This window comes from Cylas formicarius, unplaced genomic scaffold (assembly GCF_029955315.1).
Source record: "Cylas formicarius isolate icCylForm1 unplaced genomic scaffold, icCylForm1.1 PGA_scaffold_12__32_contigs__length_19106922, whole genome shotgun sequence".
Lineage (NCBI taxonomy): Eukaryota > Metazoa > Arthropoda > Insecta > Coleoptera > Brentidae > Cylas > Cylas formicarius.
The window spans coordinates 6,168,808-6,180,334 of NW_026844225.1; the positions used below are offsets into that span (position 1 = coordinate 6,168,808).

At 32.7% G+C, this 11,527-nt stretch overlaps 2 long non-coding RNA genes across 3 annotated transcripts; both read right to left on the reverse strand.

The window, feature by feature from the left end:
* Positions 1-2,973: 2,973 nt before the first annotated feature.
* Positions 2,974-8,465, reverse strand: LOC132695528 (uncharacterized). 2 transcript variants are annotated; one of them, XR_009617845.1, is made up of 5 exons: positions 8,352-8,465; positions 7,505-7,752; positions 7,287-7,447; positions 6,242-7,030; positions 2,974-4,533 (listed from the first exon to the last, which is right to left on the reverse strand). It is a non-coding gene; the product is annotated as an uncharacterized LOC132695528 (long non-coding RNA). The 2 variants fall into 2 exon arrangements; XR_009617844.1 differs by having other exon boundaries at positions 7,505-8,452.
* A 1,830-nt stretch (positions 8,466-10,295) lies between these two features.
* Positions 10,296-11,045, reverse strand: LOC132695529 (uncharacterized). The gene is made up of 3 exons (XR_009617846.1): positions 10,674-11,045; positions 10,505-10,615; positions 10,296-10,447 (listed from the first exon to the last, which is right to left on the reverse strand). It is a non-coding gene; the product is annotated as an uncharacterized LOC132695529 (long non-coding RNA).
* Between the last annotated feature and the right edge of the window lie 482 nt (positions 11,046-11,527).

An 11,527-nucleotide genomic window follows, 5' to 3' on the forward strand; every position in this document is an offset into this window, starting at 1 on the left:
GAATTATGTATATCAGTCGTTGAACAATTGCAACAATTACAAATTTTAATAGGTTACTGGACACTTCATCAAACCCGCTACTATGTTTATTTTTTTAATATTTCAAATAGTTCCTCATTGTCCACAGTGTCCAGACAAATGTTTACCTGATTTAACTCTACACCTGAGCTAAAAATTTTTATATGTTGTTTCGGTATTCGATCAGGTCCTGCGTTTAATAAAAAATCGTTAAAATTATTTGCTAAAACACGCTATCACCTTCTATTTTTATTTCTTTCCCATTAGATTTGCCATTAATTTCGTTAACAATTGCCCCAGCACTTTTACATTTGTTATCTGAATTTTCTGGTCCATTTACATAACTTTTTTTACCTTCTTTTAGCAGATTGTCATATTCTTTCTTTTTTAAACAGTACAATTCTTTATAACGACAGTCATTGGTTTTCATTACATAAAGTATATCTAACTGATTTTTACATTCTCTTATCTGCTTAATATTATAAAAGTCTTTTGGTTTTTTTTTTCTTGTGTACAGAAATTCTCGTTAATGGAAAACATTCATTAAATTTAAAAAAATATATATTGATCGCAAACCAGATGCTTTTCTAATGTATACACACATTCCCACTTGGTATCAAATAATGTTACTTTAAATAAGGTTTTATTTCGTTCATTAAAGTTACGTTTTTCTATAAAGGTAATTTTTTGGTGTTTAATTTTAAGTACTAATTTCTGGGCAGTATGATCAGATATGAACGAATTTAGAACTTCAGAAGTAAAATCTCCTCCAAAATTTGTTAATATATTGTCTATGCATGTTTTGCTGTTAACTGTTACACGAGTATAATCATATATGGTCTGGAACACATTAAACGAGTTAATCATTGACAGAAAGTCACTCAGAGTCTTACTATTGGACTTAAAATCTATATTAAAGTCTCCTGCACATATAACATTATTTGGCTTACTTGTAAGGACATCTAACACGCACTCTAATTTTATGTAAGAAAACCTTAACATCTCCTGCGGGTGGTCTATACACTGCAACCACTGTTATACGTTCAACTCCCCTTTCCATGTCACACGCACAACACTCAAATACGTATTCTTCAGCAAGCTGGTTTATATCTAGTCTTACAATACTTTGTATTGCCCAGCTTGTGTAAATTGCATAGCCCCGTGCCTATTTTCCTGCCGCCTGCAGAAAGTTGTGACTAGTCTGAATTTTTCTATACCATAATTTTGTAGTTGTATTTGCGTTTTCCAATGCTCCGAGACACACAATACTTGACAATCTAAATTGAGGTTGAGAAAATCCTCCAACAGATCAACTGAATTTCCAATTGACTGAAGATTTTGATGAACAAGGCCGTTCTGAATCTCTTTCATCTTTGTTGTGCACTGGCTATTCGTGGTCTTATCATTTATTTCTAAAAAATTTCATCATAATTAATTTGCGATATAGTGCGTTGTGTGCGTTTAGATAAACTGGGCAGTTATTGCTTCTTGCCAAGTGATTTACGTGTTGGTAGCCCATACGATTACAGTTTGGGCAAGACAACTACGGTGCTTCACATTCTCTCTCTTTTGCTGGCAATACTTCGCCACATGCCCAAAACCACAACATCTAAAACACATAGGCAGTAGTACATATTCTTGAGCATAAATTATAACTAGGTCGAAATTTATTCTTTTTTTAAGAACCATTTTGCTGTTGTCGGGGGTGCTTGCAGTATCCAATTCTCCTTGAGAGGGTTTCTGCAACTTTTTTCGCTATAATTTTAATTTTTCTAGTTTCATTTCATGCATTAATTTCTGGATTGAGACGAAGTAGTTCATCCTTGAAATCTGCATCCGTACAGCCTTTTTCAATTCCTGTCAGCATAAACATGAGATCTGTTGTACCTATTTCCTTGACTTTAATATCACTTTTATCTTCTAGGGCTACTTTTAATTTCTCTTGTTGTGTTTTACTATGATTTTGCACAATTATTGCTCCACTTTTAAGATGGATTATATTTTTAAACCCTCCTTCTACATCCTTATCCTTTATAGTTTCTTTTAGCTGTCTAATAGTAGCTTTATGATCAGTAACATCACAATAGTTTCCAATTTTCTCATGGGCGGTGCAGTCCCTGGTTTCGTAATAATCTTATTTTTCTGGGTTGTAGCCATATTTTCTGTGGCAGCAGATGCGGATGGTTTTCTTTTTCAAGCGCCCCCAATCGATATGCCATTTTAGTAAGTGTTTTTAGTATTTCCATTGTTGAGCACCTTGTTATATTTTGACTAGTACCATCATCATTCACTTCGCTCTTTCTACCTATTTCCATTGCATATTCTATATTATCAATAGCTTTTAACACCACATTGATCATTTGGTTTCCCTCATAGGCTTCCGAAGTGGGCTTTTCATCAACTTATGTTTGTATGTGATACTGTAGCATCCTTTTTCCTTTTACTATTTTTTCTGTCTGTTTCTGGAGTATTGCCCAACCTGTGCCTCTTCCCTGTTTTGTCATCAATTTCTTGTTCACTAAAATCCGAATCAGTGTTATTTGAGACCTTAATTGGTGAGCGTGCAATGGAATTCCTTGGTTTGAAAACTTCATCTGAATATTTCTCAAATTCCTTATTTTGTTGAATGTTAAAGATCCCACCGCCACTGTGGTTTTTGTTTTCTTTTCGAAGGCTTGCTTTTATCTTTTGCCTTTTTTGTAGTCTGTTCCTACTACTCGATTTATTTCCTCCCGTTATAGATTTAATTTAAATGAACCTAAAGAATTACTTCTCTTTTTTTGCTCCGATTTTGATGACACTTTTTTTCTACCACTATTTTTTTTCCATCACTTGAATTATTCATGTTACACTTTTTACTAATATTCCGTTCTCTAATAACAAACTACAATTTACAATAACTTGAGAGCGCTACACCGACAAGTCCGTTCGCGTCAATCGTCGCTAACTAATTAATTGCCTAAATAATGAGTATATTTAGAAAAACATTGTTACGATTTAAGCTTAGGTACATTAAAAAAAGCAATATTTCAAAATATTGTTCGGTGGCACTGGTGACACATTATTGAATATTCCGTACATTACATTTTATCCCTCTCATTCCCTGTTCAACATTATTTTTATTTATATCTTAGGGGACAATGAAGAAAAATGACTATTAAAAAGAACACTTTTATCGAATAACTTTTATTAAAGTTCATTTCAAAATGATAATTTTTACTAAAATATAGAAACGTTAGTTTTTACATTTATTTTGGTTTGATTAAAAGCAAAAGTCAAGAACTTAAATCGTTCAATAAAATAGTTTAAAATAGTTCTTATATGTTGCGGACTTTAATAGGCGATATATTAATATTAATACAATATTATTAGACGATAAAATCAAAATATTTTATTACCCAATTATTTACATAAGTATTTATCGAATGATATTTTAATTTGCAAATTCCAACAACTTCTTTTCCTATTGCATTAGACAACCATTTATATTGAATATCTTTGTAATGTAAATATTTATATTCGATATTTTTAATATTTCGAACACCGCTCTAAATAGTATTTAGCAGAAATTATCGAAAGAAAGTAATAAATCTAAAAATGTACCCAAAAATTAAAAAAGATTCAGAAGTTATTGCATAATATTCGCATATAACAAACCAAAACTTGTTGGTGCCACTTTGTATAATTAAAACATTATTTTAATAATGTTGCTTAACGGAACTGAAGATTTATATAATGCAATAATAATTAAATAATCGAAAAATAGCAATTCGTACAACTAAATATGAGAAGAATAATTTTTTTTTTTGCAGCAGGTTGTAGGTTTCATTCACACCTGGAGCCTTGGGTGTTGTTATGACGTATTGACTTCAATCTAGTCAGCCGTCTAAGTAAAGACAAACGCGAGTTCATTGAATTAAGGAAAAAACATTGCAAGGAGGGGACAACTAGTTGAAAAAGAATAACTTTATGAAATGAGCGAAAAAAACAAAAAGAGTTTCCCGACGTGCTTCACACAATATTGTTTTAAATTCTACTATCATTAACATCTAACATCATATAGAGTACTGCATTGGCAGCATGATGTAAATATTATTTTTGTAGATTTTGAATTCTTTACCACGATTTCATTCAATATGAACAACAAAACAATCAGGCGATGCAGAGCCGTTACCCTACAATTTCGCGCCAGTCTGGAAAAGTTAATGGTGACAGTGTTGCCACGTAACAAAGTAGAATATATCTTGTAAGATATACAGAGACTGGGTCTCGCGCCTCTACCGGGTATACAGTTGAACTAACAATATACAAGAAAATTCGTAACAAGGTAGGGTATTATGAAACACACGCTCCTAGAAATTTGAAAAAAAAAGTATTAAATAAAACGGCTAATTTCTCTCGACGCATCTTCAATCGTTTTTCGGATCCGCAGTTTCCGGATTCTTCTTCTTGATCGACTCCTCTCGAATATTTTTGATCCACTTTCTTTGACTTGCTTCATGACTGCCCTTGAAGCTAAAGAAAATTAATCACTAACGTTAGATGAAAAACTGTGCGTTTATGAAAAACTGCGGTCAATCAATATCGCCAATCTATTTGATTTAAATATTCACTTATTTTTAAATATGTTCTGTATAAAGGAAAAGGTGAAAACAAGTTTGTTGAGTGTATTTTTATGATATTGTGATATATTTTCAATTTAATTCGTACTTATAATAACGCAATGCCTGTACTAAGATGACGAAGAGAATCAAAGAGAGAAACTACATATGATATGTTGTTATATTTGTGAAACATTTTCGCGTTCCCATGTATTAATGCAAAGAGTAAGCGAGTGCCCAGGCGGCGCGGAGTTGCACGACATTTTCCATATCACTTGCTCATCTTATATATAGGTATGCAAAACCCCAACCCATTGGTAATAGGAAGGGGAAAACTTTGAAATTTTAAAATGGAACCATGTTCTTTTACATTGTCGGTAGATGTTTCTGTAATCTCAAAAAACCATTTATCTTGTTTGCCAAGAAATACACAATTAAATGTTATGAATCCGACTTTACTGTTATTATACCTTCGTTTAGACATATTTTATTTATCATAATATACACTAATCATTTACAGTTGTCAAGAGAAAATGCTGGAAAACATGGGTGTCATTGTTATCCCGAACTCGGTTTCTACAAAATTTTGTAATATTAATCATAGCGTGAGTACTGTTGAGACAAATTCATTTTTTTTGTTAGCTCTATCTCTGCAAGCAAAGGGGTGGGGGCGCTCAAATATATTGTTAAATAATCCAAATCTATCCAAAAAGATTTTGCGCATTTTAATAAACTTGGTCATTTCTAAGCTATAAACTGTGATATGAGTGACGCGATTGCTTATCTTAATGCAACAATATGACTTCTTTATGTCATTATATAGTCCAATAAGGGCCTTACAATTCAGGGGAAACCGCGTCTCAATATCTTTATCCTAACCTATAATATTAATAAAAGAACTGCTAAAAGAAGTTGGATTTTATAAGTTGTTACTAATGTCTAATTTCCCGAAATACTATTTAATATCGAAATAAAATGTAGTTATTTATCTTTTTTTTTTTTTTAAATACTTTTGAGAGCTGACGTTTCTACGTTTTGACATGCTTATCCCTTTTTGAAATATTTCGTATTATCACTTATTTATTCATTAATAATTAGGTTTAGTCAACTAACCAAAACTAATCAATTAATAAATCTTGAATTATTTAAATAGCAAAATGTGTATTGATATAATATTCATTTTTCTTAATTCCTAACGCGGAGATTTGTAGGCCCTGCATTACGATGAATTTAAATAAGACATTTTCAGTGCAATAATGTTTAGCAAATTTATACTAATGAAGAGTGTAGGTAATCGAGAAACTTTGACAAGCATCAAATAACGACATGAAAGATGCGTAGCGTTTGGTTAGATGAAAACAAAATTTGTTTTCATGGCAATCTTGATAATTAGAAAAGATTATACCTAATAATATTAACAATTAATAAGATGAATATATTTTTATATTTTGAGTTTAAGGAAGCCTACATTATAGATCCTTAAGTACAACATAACGAAACATGAAAACGTTGGCACTGAGATAAGGTGGTATAATCTTAACTACGTATTAGGTACATATAATTTTTTTTAATTTTCAAAATTCCTCCACATTAAAAAAGCTTGTAAACTTCTATAAACATACCTCATTTCGGTTTCAGTTTTAACTAGTTCTAACTGCAGAAGAATGAGTTTTTCTCTAATCTCCCTCAATTTGAATACATTTTCCTTGACATCAGCATTACTCTCTATGTTTGCACTTAAATTGTCTAATACCAAGTCATATTCTTCCCGAACTTGCTGGATTTTTTCAGTGACATCTTCATTGGCTGTTTACAAAATTAATATTTTTTCATGCAGATATGTTTTGTCCATCACTAATTCTGTCAAGTGGGAATGGAGATCTCCAATTTTTAATTTTAACATATTGTTGTCCTCATAGAGTTTATTACTCTCAATCATTGTTACTACTGGGACACTTTGCTCTACAATCTACAACTGCAAATGTTTGATCTGCAGTTTTAATTCATTAATTTCTGTAGATTTGGATCTTCATTGGTGTAATGGTAATTTTTCGCGCTCTGTCAGCATATCTCAAGGTCGAAAGAGTTTCTTCCACATTATAGTCAGCAGGGCTAACACATGCTATTATCATTACCCCCAAAGGAGTCAAAAATGGTCAGGTAAATTTTGATGCACAAAATTCATTCAAATCTACCTTTCAATAGCCGTGTTAAATTACTGTCTCTGTATGGCACAAAATTTTGTTGCGATTTATCATTGCCTAAATAGCTGATAACATTTCCCAGCACCAAAAGACCTTTGCTTTTTATTTACTCCCTCTTTAAATGTAATGCCAATTGCTCCAGTTTTCTTGGGTCACTCGGGTCCAGCCAGGTCAACTAGGTGTAATTTTGCCTTCTTATTTTGATTTCTACAACATATTTTTATAGAACTTTTAAAGGTACAAAAAATCATAAATGAGCAAAATGTTTTTGTCGCAGATGTGGTATACCCACTAAATGAATTGTTACAAATCTAAAAGTTTTTTGTTCAGGATCCAATTATCTTCTGAACTTTTTTTTAATTTAAAATCGTTTTATTAACAGATTTATTTCTGCAATATGTACTCTAAATTCAAATCAATATTTAAAACAAAACCTAATCAAATTGAACTGGTTAAAAATTACCTTTCAAATGTTAATGTTAAACATAACGTGACTTCTGGAACAATGCAAGTTCATGCCCGTAGAAGCTGTTGCGCGTCCATTGGAACCCTTCGCCAGTATATCTAAAACTTGACTGGTAGATTCTACAATTGTCTCAGTTAAATTGGGTATAAGTATGTTCCCTGAAAATTTTCAACAGAAGAAATAAATCATGAAATTCTACTCTTCCAAATTTCTACCTTTGACGTCTTCGCGAATTTCTAATCCACATTGGTCTCGACGCTTATCAGATAAGAAATCGAAAATTCCTTCGTTGTAAAGCTCAATAAAAGACACGCTAACACTAAAATCTACGGAGAAATTGTCCTTGATATAATCAAATATATGTAAAACAGCCAAAGGTATAACCCCCATATGATCCTTTCCTTGATAGGCAGTTTCCATTGAATGGTTTTTTCCAGATCCAGTTTGATCATATGCAAGAATCCTACGATAAAAAAAATTTCTAAGTGTCTGTTCAGGGCAAATATTATATAAGTGATCAAATGTGAACACTGAGTGTTCGAAGTGTTTTCGGAGCGCGAGCATTGAAGATGCCAAGTGAGTGAGATTTTGGCGAAACGTCTGCAGGATTCCAGTCGGAGTTCAATTTTTGAAATCTTAAATAAATATATTTGAAGTTTATTAAAAAAATTACTGATAATTCTTGATAAGGTGTATTTTTTTATTATTATAGGCTTTTACTTAGACAAGGCACTGTGGATTATACGTCAAATACAAGCAAATGTGCATGGAAAAAAATTATTATACTATGTTTTGGGAATAATTATTAAAATGCTTGTGCTTAAAACTTTTGTTTCATTTCAACCATTAGGGACATTTCTGGGCCGCTCTGAGGCTGAGTCCAGAAGCCAGGTCCACGATGCTCTAGATTTAATGTGTTTTTGTATCACCATAAGTACATTTTTATGTGATTCTCATGTGGCTATGGTTAATGCCCCATCTTATTTGTAAAGTAGGCTAGGGGTAGGGGCCCATAAATGTGTGTTACCCCAAGGCTCAACAAAATATTCAAAAGATACTCACGGGTTAATAAAAAATATTCTTTTGCAGCACCCTTCGATAAAATCGATACTGGCGAAGGGTTCCAATGGACGAGCAACAGCTTCTACGGGCATGAACTTGCATTGTTCCAGAAGTCACGTTATGTTTACCATTAACATTTGAAAGGTAATTTTTAACCAGTTCAATTTGATTAGGTTTTATTTTAAATATTGATTTGAATTTAGAGTACATATTGCAGAAATAAATCTGTTAATAAAACGATTTTAAATAAAAAAAAAAGTTCAGAAGATAATTGGATCCTGAACAAAAAACTTTTAGATTTGTAACAATTCATTTAGTGGGTATACCACATCTGCGACAAAAACATTTTGCTCATTTATGATTTTTTGTACCTTTAAAAGTTCTATAAAAATATGTTGTAGAAATCAAAATAAGAAGGCAAAATTACACCTAGTTGACCTGGCTGGATCCGAGTGACCCAAGAAAACTGGAGCAATTGGCATTACATTTAAAGAGGGCGTAAATAAAAAGCAAAGGTCTTTTGGTGCTGGGACATGTTATCAGCTATTTAGGCAATGATAAATCGCAACAAAATTTTGTGCCATACAGAGACAGTAATTTAACACGGCTATTGAAAGGTAGATTTGAATGAATTCTGTGCATCAAAATTTACCTGACCATTTTTGACTCCCTTGGGGGTAATGATGATAGCATGTGTTAGCCCTGCTGACTATAATGTGGAAGAAACTCTTTCGACCTTGAGATATGCTGACAGAGCGCGAAAAATTACCATTACACCAATGAAGATCCAAATCTACAGAAATTAATGAATTAAAACTGCAGATCAAACATTTGCAGTTGTAGATTGTAGAGCAAAGTGTCCCAGTAGTAACAATGATTGAGAGTAATAAACTCTATGAGGACAACAATATGTTAAAATTAAAAATTGGAGATCTCCATTCCCACTTGACAGAATTAGTGACGGACAAAACATATCTGCATGAAAAAATATTAATTTTGTAAACAGCCAATGAAGATGTCACTGAATAAATTCAGCAAGTTCGGGAAGAATATGACTTGGTATTAGACAATTTAAGTGCAAACATAGAGAGTAATGCTGATGTCAAGGAAAATGTATTCAAATTGAGGGAGATGAGAGAAAAACTCATTCTTCTGCAGTTAGAACTAGTTAAAACTGAAACCGAAATGAGGTATGTTTATAGAAGTTTACAAGCTTTTTTAATGTGGAGGAATTTTGAAAATTAAAAAAAATTATATGTACCTAATACGTAGTTAAGATTATACCAACTTATCTCAGTGCCAACTTTTTCATGTTTCGTTACGTTGTACTTAAGGATCTATAATGTAGGCTTCCTTAAACTCAAAATATAAAAATATATTCATCTTATTAATTGTTAATATTATTAGGTATAATCTTTTCTAATTATCAAGATTGCCATGAAAACAAATTTTGTTCTCATCTAACCAAACGCTACGCATCATTCATGTCGTTATTTGATGCTTGTCAAAGTTTCTCGATTGCCTACACTCTTCATTAGTATAAATTTGCTAAATATTATTGTACTGAAAATGTCTTATTTAAATTCATCGTAATGCAGGGCCTACATATCTCCGCGTTAGGAATATTATATCAATACACATTTTGCTATTTAAATAATTCAATATTTATTAAAATGCGCAAAATCTTTTTGGATAGATTTGGATTATTTAACAATATCTTTGAGCGCCCCCACCCCTTTGCTTGCAGAGATAGAGCTATTAAACCAAAAAAAACGCTCATGCTATGATTAATATTACAAAATTTTGTAGAAACGTGTTCAGGATAAATATTTAAAGTTGTTTTATTAACAGAATTTTGTCTGCAATATGCACTCTAAATTCAAATCAATATTTAAAACAAAGCCTAATCAAATTGAACTGGTTAAAAATTACCTTTCAAATGTTAATGGTAAATATAACGTGACTTCTCGAACGATGATGCAAGTTCATGCCCGTAGTAGATGTTGCTCATCCATTGGAACCCTTCGCCAGTATATCTAAAACTTGACTGGCAGATTCTACAATTGCCTCAGTTAAATTGGGTATAAGTATGTTCCCTGAAATTTTTCAACAGAACAAATACATCATGAAATTCTATTGTTCCAAATTTCTACCTTTGACGTCTTTGCTAATTTCTAATCCACATTGGTCTCGAGGCTTATCAGACAAGAGATTGAACATTCCTTCATTGTAAAGCTCAATAAAAGACACGCTAACACTAAAATCTATGGAGAAATTGTCCTTGATATAATCAAATATATGTAAAACAGCCCTAGGTATAACCTCCATATTATCCTTTCCTTCGCCATTTGAACATTCGACCATTTGTGGTGCTCCCGCCTGGGCAACCGGCGAATGTCTTTGTGTGTCCTAGCAGTGGTGTGTTTCTGTTTTGTTTTCTCATTTGTGCGTGTTTATTATGTTGTAATAGATTGTTTTTATATCTTCAAGCAATTTGTACAAATATGACTCCAAAAAAATTGGTGTAAAAGAGAAATTGCTTCATTAAATTATCACTGGCCCTCACTGGAACGGATCTAGTGGCGTATATTATCCCTCGCGCGATAATATCCAATTTTGAACTTACATTCTTGAGCACTCAAAAAATACCATAGCAGCAATGTAGTGGAGATTGTCAATCGCGCACACGCGAAATTGAAGCACGATATTTCGGCCGAAAACAAAACCAGAGGGCTCGTAATACCATTACCAACCATCTAGTTTTCTATGCTTTACTTGAACAGAAATTGATTCAATGGTGGATTCTGATGGAGCATTGCACGCGACAGTTTAACAATATAATATAGTTGTTTATGGGTTTAACTTCCATTCGCTCCCTTGTATTCGTCCCCAAAAGTTTGATATCGGTCTCCACTGGGTGGATTTAGTGTTTAGTGAATGTTTCTAAGTGATAATTGTCGCCGACCCCATCGTTTTACCCCGTTCACGACGGTTTGGTGGCCAGATGGGCCTGGATGGTCCGCGGTGGCAGTGGGGGATGTCGGTTTTTTTTGGTTTCGGTCAAAATTGTTTTTTGTTAGTTAAGTAAATATTGGTTATATTTCTCCTTTGAAGTGTTGATCAAAGACCAAAAGCGAAGATCCTCGACAGAAGTCGGCAATGGGCAAATGATCCTG